This window comes from Gekko japonicus, unplaced genomic scaffold (assembly GCF_001447785.1).
Source record: "Gekko japonicus isolate JY-2015 unplaced genomic scaffold, Gekko_japonicus_V1.1 scaffold862, whole genome shotgun sequence".
NCBI classification, from domain to species: Eukaryota; Metazoa; Chordata; class Lepidosauria; order Squamata; family Gekkonidae; genus Gekko; species Gekko japonicus.
Genome location: NW_015173699.1, coordinates 601,477 through 610,694, shown reverse-complemented (window position 1 = coordinate 610,694; position 9,218 = coordinate 601,477).

The following is a 9,218-nucleotide window of genomic DNA, read 5'->3' as shown; positions in this document are numbered from 1 at the left end:
TAGCCAGTTTTTGATCCATAAAAGGACTTGTCCTTTTATCCCATGATTTTTGAGCTTGCTTAGGAGCCTTTGATGAGGAACTTTATCAAAAGCTTTCTGGAAGTCAAGGTAAATAATATCTATTGGATCCCCCTTGTCCACATGTTTGTTCACCCCCTCAAAGAACACTAACAGGTTAGTGAGACAAGATCTTCCCTTACAGAAACCGTGCTGAGTCTGCCTCAATAGGTTTTGTTCATCTATGTGCCTACTAATTCTTTCCTTAATAATGGTTTCCACCAATTTACCCGGTATCGACGTCAGACTGACTGGCCTGTTATTTCCCGGATCTCCTCTGGAACCCTTTTTAAAGATGGGAGTGACATTAGCTACCTTCCAATCCTCAGGAATGGAGGCAGATTTTAAGGAAAGATTACATAGTACACAGAATAGCAACTGAACACATGAACACATGAAACTACTTTATACTGAATCAGACCCTTGGTCCATCAGATTCAGTATTGTCTACTCAGACTGGCAGCAGCTCTCCAGGGTCTTTCATATCACCTACTGCCAGATCTTTTAACTGGAGATACCCGGGACTGAACCTGGGACCTTCTGCATTCCAAGCAGGTGCTCTACCACTGTGCCACAGCCCCTCCCTAAACATAGAATATCCACACAGGCATCTTTATTAAGTTTGTTTTAACCACACAAACACATGAAGCTCCCTTATACTGAATCAGATCCTTGATCTATCAAAGTCATTATTGTCTACTCAGACCAGCAGTGGCTCTCCAGGGTCTCAGGCGGAGGTCTTTCACATCACCTCCTACCTGATCCTTTAGCTGGAGATGCCAAGGATCGAACCTGGGACCTTCTGTATGCCAAGCAGAGCCTCTGCCAGTGTGCCATAGCCCCACCCAGTGATAAGATCAGCATGGAATAAACCACATGGAATAATGTAGGGAACGCTTAGTGTTGAAACAACAAACATCTGAGATCATCGTTGCTCTTTATTATTTCTTCAGCTGGACAGAAAAGCAACAATTACTCGAGCCGTAAACACCATCAGAATGCCAAGAACTTATGATGATGTCAAGGCAGGAACTCCGTGTCTAGTCACCGGATGGGGACATACTGAAAATGGAGGGAAATTGATTGATACACTGCGTGAAGTTGACGTCACGGTCATAGACAGACACACCTGCAAGAAGTACTATAATTCCATAGCTCTTGTGACCCCAAACATGGTGTGTGCTGGTGGTGCAAAAAAAACAAGGAAAGATACATGTCAGGTAGGTGTATTTATTTGCTAATGGGGGGGGGGGATGAGATTGAGATGGATGGTATTACTTTGCACAGCAGCAATACCCACAGTTACTTTATCCATAAATTACGTACTGATCAATGGGATGGTTTGTAGTTAGGGGGTTCCACTTACATTGTAGTGCTGCAACAAGACCTGCACACAGCTAGCGTATGCAAGCAAGTATTGCTGCATGTGCATGTGATGGCAGTAGAGATGGTTGGCCATCCAAGCAATCCAGTCAGCTGCTGGAGGTCCCATATTGAAACAGGGTGGCAACTTGGGAGGTAGCAGATCTGGTTTGTGCCTGTTGTCATTTACCAGATCCATGTTGCTGCTGCTGCTGCTGCTCAGTCTCCTTGGCAAACTGAAGAGAAACTACCCCTAGAATCAGGGTTGCCGGCCCCCCAGTGGGGGCAAGGGATGCCCCTACCCCCAGTTCCCAGTTCCCACCACCAAGAAAATAATTAAAATGGTCATTGGGCCAACAGCCGGATGTGACTTCCAGGGAAAATCTAGCACTTAGAACATCAGTCCATCTTATATTTCATGTACTGGTCCAGTTAAAAGATTTCAGGAAATTGTTAAATGCAAGAGTTTTATTTTTCCTAATGCTCCTTATAGTTTGTTACAGCCTGACCAGACAAGGGCACAGTTTAGTTTTGCTGGATGATAATGTCAAGCATGTCTTTTTTTCTTCCCAGGGTGACTCTGGTGGCCCTTTAATATGTGGAGGAATACAAAGAGGCATCACTTCTTTTGGACGAGAGGGAAGATGTGGTGATCCCCAGTTCCCGGGTGTCTATACTCGTCTCACAAAGAACTATCTCGAATGGATTAAGAAAATCATGGTGGGAAATCTAGACTGATCGTTGGGTTTTATTGCTTCACTCTCTTGATACCTGCTGATGTAGTGTCTTTTTTTAAAAAAAAGCTTATTCGTTGATTTATGCTCATCTTAGGCTTCCCAAGTCCCCCCAGGGGGCAGGGAAACCCCTGCCCCAGAGGCCCGTTTCCCCGCCACCGCTGGATCAGGCCCTGGGGGGAACTCCACCCCGACGTGCGCATCACCCGGAAGTGATGCAACCACGCCGGGCACGCTGGGGGTGGGGCCATGGCCATGGCCATCCGTGCCTGGCGTCGTCACGTCACTTCCGGGTGACGTGCATGCGGCGCCTGCTCGCTTTGCATGCACGCACGCACACAAGACGCCAACCGGGATCCCCCAGCTCCGGCAGAAAAACAACTTGGCAACCCTAGCTCATCATATTCATCTGTGTCAGACTCCATTATAATATTCCATTTTCATAGATGCAAAAGGGAAAGTGACAGAGAGAGTCTCAACAAGGTATATCAACATCCAGTATCCCCCCCTTTTTTTTGACTCTACAATTCCATCATCAGCTATGAAAACCTGGGGGGGGAGGAGTGGCTGCAACCAATTTCCGGTTAGCAGCCAGCGTCCAGAGCTCGCTGCCCAGCTGCTCAAAATTGACTACTTTCACCCTCCCCAAAGCAAATAAACACATCTTGAAAGATGGCACCTAAAGACAGCAAGTAGGGGAAAAACAAAAAGGAAAGTGAGCGCAATTTAACAGAGGTTTTTTCAGCCACAGATGCTCCTTCTGCCTCTACGGCAACGCTGGGGAGGGGTGAACAAATGGCTGGAGACAGTCCTCTCATTGCAAACTTTCTGATGCAGGCATCAACTAAAGAACGACAGGAGTTGAGAAATGACATAATAGAAATGCTCAAGCCAGATCTTGAAGAGAGTGTGGACTCAATATAAATAATTTGGGGTTATGGGCAAAATAGAAGTATGTGTTTTATGCTAATGAGTGGTGGGATTGTAGGCGAATGTCAGGGTACGTTCCCCCCAGGGCTAATGGTCCCCGGTAGGAGGGTTTCACCCGCCTGTCCTTTGAGGCCTCCGAGGACTGAGATTAATTATGATAATATTTCAGTTCAAGAGTAATTTGTTAATATATTGTAAGTTAGTATAAGGAGCTAAGATTGCTAGGAATTCTATAAATAATACTTAGTAATAATTGTGGGAGAAGAAAGAAGACGGAAGACAAAGAAGAAGATATGAAGATAAAGCAAGCATGTGAAGTTTTATTTTTTTATTATTATTAATTGATTTTGGTGATGTTGTAAAGCTATGGAATTCTTTCCTCAATAAAATTGCATTAAAAATGTTTTTAAAAAAAGAAGCTGTGAAAACTTGGTACTTTTTCTTTTTTTTCATAATTTGCCACAGTACTAGTTATGGATTTTGCAGTGCAATCCTAAACAGAGTCACATCATCCTAAACCTATTTGCATACCCTCCTCCTTAAACATAGGGTTGCCAACTCTGGACTTACCTGCCGGCGGGGGACTTTGTCTTGCTCCCGGTGTGTGTGCGCGCGCGCTTTGCACGTGCGCACATCACAGGGAAGTGACGTCATGACGCTCGGGGCGGGGCAGCCATTTGAAGGGAAAACATAGAGTCTATGTTTTCCCCTCAAATGGCTGTGCCCCGCCCCCAGCGTCATGACGTCACTTCCCTGTGACGTGCACATGGGGGTGGGGTTTCCCCCGGGCCTAATTCCGGCGCATCGGAAATCGGGGATTCCCTGCCCCCCGGGCCCATTTGGCAACCCTACTTAAACAAGAGCTTGCATGGAACGTAGCTATATGACTGTGCTAAAGACCCATAGATTCCAAAGCAACAAGCGAATGTCACTTTCCCTGGGTTTTTTGTGCTCTTCAGGCTAGCTGGCTACAGCCATACAGGTTTCTCAAGTTAAATGCCTGATATCCCAAGAACTATCACAGCTTAGTCACTAAGCACTTCTACCTTTAAAATATCACCAAATTCCCAGTAAAAGGTGCAGAAAGAAGTTACTTTATATGTGCTGGTGCTGCTTCCTGGTTCTCATCATGAATGATGAAGAAAAAGTGGGTTCAACTCAGGCCCACAGCCAGGATTTTTTGGTTTGTAGGGCAAATTTGTTTCTCGTGGGGCCGCCATTATTTTTCAAATAAAACAAAACATTGTATGTAAATAGCTGTGCTTTCCTTTGTTCTCCCAGCCTACCTTCCCCTTTTTCATTCATACAATCCTCCTCCCCCCATCTTCCTCTTCCTCACACACACACCTCATGCATAGGGAGGGTCTGTTTGGCATGCGGCTGGCTGCGGTGTAGCCAGCACACCTTTTAAAAAATGTTTTTAAAATCATTTTAAAATCATTTTTTGAAGAAAATCTTGTGGGGCTGTCACAACATTGGGGTGCCCCAGCAATGTCACCTGGCCGAGATTTTATTTTAAACAAAGGATTTAACTATACCCAATTAACAAAAGGTCTTTTGGTAGCGAAAGTATGGCACTGGAACAAAATGAGCTTGGGTCTGGACTACTAACTCACTGCAGAATTTAAAAACATAATTTTAGAAATTTATTACAAAAATAGACAACACATGAAAACATGCATGTAAGGGAATGGAGTGTACAACGGGACAAAGACAAAACAACAAAGCTATCTAACTAACTTCTCTAAACACTGCCCCTAAGTGGCTTACAGCTCCAAGGCTCCATAGGGTTGCCGAATTTCTTCTGGCCGGGAGCAGGGGGCTCCCGGCCGGTGTCTGGGTGTGCGCGCAGGTGACGTCGCACGCTGGGGGCAGGGCCACGGTCATTTGAGGGGAAAACAAAGAGTTTCCCCCTCAAATGGCTGCCATTTGTTTTCCCCTCAAATGGCCGTGGCCCCGCCCCCAGCGTGCGACGTCACTTCCGGGTGACGCGCATGCGGGGGTGGGGTTTCCCCCGGACCCAATTTTCGTGGCGTCGAAAATCGGGCCATCAAAGCGGGGGATTCCCCGCCCCTCGGGCACATTTGGCAACCCTAAGGCTCCAGCAGGCATCTTGAATAGCCGCTCTTCTAGTAGTAACTGATGCAGGGAAGTGGAAGTCCTGAAGACAGTGAAAATCCTTCTCTCAGCTTCATGTGCTCTTCACAAGTCTGCATCTGTCCATATGGCTTTGGCGTATGGACTACAGAATCTCTCTACCCTTGCCTCCAAACTCCTATATACTAGCCCAGTTGTCACTTGCTAATTAAGCAACCAATCACCATGGTCAATTACCTAAATTTGCTGATCTAAGATGGACTCTAGATCATTTATTTATTTATTTATTTTCTTCCATTTATATCCCGCCCGCCCCGCCAGGCAGGTTCAGGGCAGCTTACATTAAAAAGTTAAAATGCATTAAAACACAGATAATAAACATCATAAGCTGGTATACATAACAAAGTGTTGGTGGCAGTATAGCATTGCATAGTGATCCCAGTAGGCCATGGTGGAATGGTGACAAGGGAGTATGGTCAGAGTCAGTATCCAGTATATCGCAGGCTATGGATGATGGCATAGAGGGCCTTACCACAGTTCAATTGTTGTTGGTAGCAGCTCCTAATTAGAGGCCTAATCATTAGCTGTCAAAACTGACATTTGAGCTGTAACACAGTGTAGCTAACCAACTGTCAAACAATTACGCTGACAGTTTCCAGCTGCTAGTAATTATGCTGTAAGATAACCAAATGCAGGTGCTGCTAAGTAAAACATTTCAATGTCCTGGATAACAATTCAAAAAAACACTTATACACTTCTTATTTCCACTTATGACAGGTTAAAAATGAATGCAAGCACTTACATACAACTGGGGAATCCATTTCATGACAGGGGCTATCCCTTCAAGGGAGGGGGCAGAGCCGCCCAGTAGCCCCACTGTAGCTACGGGCCAGGTTTGACTGAAGATGTTCAAAGGAGGCAAGGAATAGCAGATTCCTTCTTAGAAGCTTAGGTCTTCATTTGGTTTATCATGATCAAGGAAAGCATCTATCTCTAGCCAGTTTGGTGTAGTGGTTAAGTGCGTGGACTCTAATCTGGGAGAACCGCGTTTGATTCCCCACTCCTCCACATGCACCTGGTTGGATGACCTTGGGCAAGCCATAATTCTGGTACAGCTGTTCTTGAAAAAAGATCAGTTTCTGTCAGAGTTCTCTCAGCCCCACCTACCTCACAGGGTGTCTGTTGTGGGGAGGGGAAGGGAAAGGAATTTGTAAGCCGCTCTGAGACACCTTTGGGTAGTGAAGGGTGGGGTATAAATCCAGTCTCTTCTTCTTCTTCTTCTTCTTCTACATGAGTCCAAGACACTGACACTTGAACAAAGCAAAACTTATATCTTATATGGGCAAAATTGATTGATAACTGTACTGCACCAAATGAAAACCAGACAAGGTCATCCACTTCCTCTTTCAAGGCCTCTAAGATTTTTCCTTAAAACTTTTCAAGAATCTTGCTAATTTATTTGTCTTGCACTAAACTGTATTTCTTGCATAAATATTTGCTAGCAAAGCGTAAATACTGCTGACAAGCTTATTTTAACTTCTCAGCTAAGTACAGTATGGGTTAAAAAAACATTCTTTCTTCCCTAACTCAGCAAGGGAAGGCTTGGTACTTAGAGATACTTAAAAGTATATGGCTAATACATTTCTATTACTGTCTGCTCCAGCATTCAATTATGACTGGGCCTTGACCTTCACATTTTCTCCTTCATCCCCTCCCCCTTCTTGTTCATTCAGTGAACTCTCACACACTCACTGTTTTTGGATTGTTGCTCTTTGACCATTTGCAGAGCAATATGCTTCTTCTCTCCTTGGGGCATCACTTTAGCACTTTCTTAGGCACATCATTTGCAACAACACAGGCACACCAGAAGTAATACAAAGGTCCTGGTCACACGGGCCAGATACTACGGGATGGAGGCGTGGCTCTTTGTGCCGTCACAATTTGCCCCGCCATTACATGATCCGACGCGACGGCGGTGAAGTGGATTTTTTCCCATCAGTAGGTGTTTCCGGTGTGCTCTGACGAGGCAAGACGAGCACGCTGGAGCTATCACATGAAGGAAGTCCATCAGCGGCCCATTGCAACCCATTGGATAAAAGACTTTTCCAGTTACTTTTTTACTTCGGATCTTCGGCGGTATGCTACGGGTTGGAGACGGGTGCACCACGCTTGCCCGGCATTCGTCCCTCTCACGTGGCTACCTGTGCATGTGATCAGGGCCAAAGATGGATATTATCGCAAAAACTGGAAAGGCAATTCCCGTTAGAACCCTTTTCACCAAACAGGATAATGCACTCATCCAGGACCCAAGCTCAGTGATTCCCAATCTGGTCCTTCCTGTTAGATTACCTGTGTGTCTTTGATAATCTGCTGCAATACATGCACTTGCGTTTCAGTCTCTTTGGTACTGTCATTTATTTGAACACAACATACAGCACTGACAAGGGCACACACACACACACCACCTTGGGATGCTTCACTAGGAAGTAGGCAGGGCTAGGTGAGGCTTTTACCCAGCAAGGCTTCTGATTGGCCACTGGAAATATGATTAGCTTGCAGGTTTTTCCAAAAACATTTTAGCAGCTGTTGCCACCTTCCCTGTGTGACTGAAGTTAAGCTGCAGCAGCTCAATCTCCTGCAGCAGCTATTTTGTAGCAGCCATTTTGTGGCTGTGCCCAGTGCCTACCACACAGGGTTGCCAGGCCAAACCTCTGATCTGGCGGGGGGCTCCTGGGTCCTTGTTGGGATCTTCTGGGGCAAGCCCCACCCCCAAACAGCCCCCTCCTTCAGTGGTGCAATGAAATCGCATTGCTGACATCAGGGGGTGATGCTCTGGTTTTTGGGCGAAAGTTCATGTCATTTTGGGCACATCCTAACCAAATTATTACATGGCTTTAGTTTTTGGATTTGCTTTGGATGAATGCAGCTACCTGCAACTTGTAAGTTTGTCTGTACATTTCTATACTGTCCACAATCATTTGCCTACATAACAGCTGTGAATTTCACACTTTTGAAGCATCTTAAGCCTTGGTCCATTTATGGCATTGTGCAATATTTCTTGAATAGTTAAAAGCCAAGAAAGCACACTGCTTGATGTAAACTGGGAAACTCTACTTTTATGCACTAAACAAATTGTCTTCATTTTAGAATTTTATCATGAGAAAATGGTGCTCTTACCAACAGTGCACTCATTATCAGAATAGAAACTGAATCAGTAACTTCCTGCTCTTAGACATCGGCTTCTTTGTGACTTATTTTGGTACTCATCATCAAAGCCTATTTGGTTGTTTTTTTTCCAAAATCCACTTTAAATTAGCACCACAAAGGAAACCCAGAAACCAACCTTTCTAGTCACAGGTGTCATCACCACACCAAACATGAAAAGTGACATCTAACATGCCACCCAAGTAGGCGGGTGAAATCCTGTCAGTGGAAAATGAAATGGCATGCACAAACCCATACAAGGTAAACATAGAAGAGAAGAAGAAAAGAGATTGGATTTTACTCAGAATCTCAGTGCGGCTTACAAACTCCTTTCTCTTCCCCTCCCCACAACAGACACCCTGTGAGGTAGGGCTGAGAGAGCTCTTTCCAGAACTGTACTTGAGAGAACAGCTCTGACAGAATAATGGCTTGTCCAAGGTCATCCAGCAGCTGCAAGTGGAGAAGTGGAGAATCAAACCCAGTTCTTCCAGATTAGAGTCCACACACTTAAGCATGACACCAAACTGGCTCTCTGTGTTAGAGATGCATATAATTTGGATATATGCATATATTTGGAGTATGTGGTTAACGGTACATGAGCAACAGCAAGCTTGTGACAATGGGCTAAAAGAACCTCTTTTAGATAGAGCTAACTATTGTTCTTATCTTTTGGAAAAGATGTTTTCCACTCTGAAATACACATTTTGACTCTAAGCCACTTCATCTCTTCTCCAGTTTAGAAGAATAGATAAAGTTTTCAGATGGATGGATATCTGTTTCCCAGGGAGAATGCCTTGATGCTGTCTCTGAAAAGAAAATCATATCTCTTTCTTT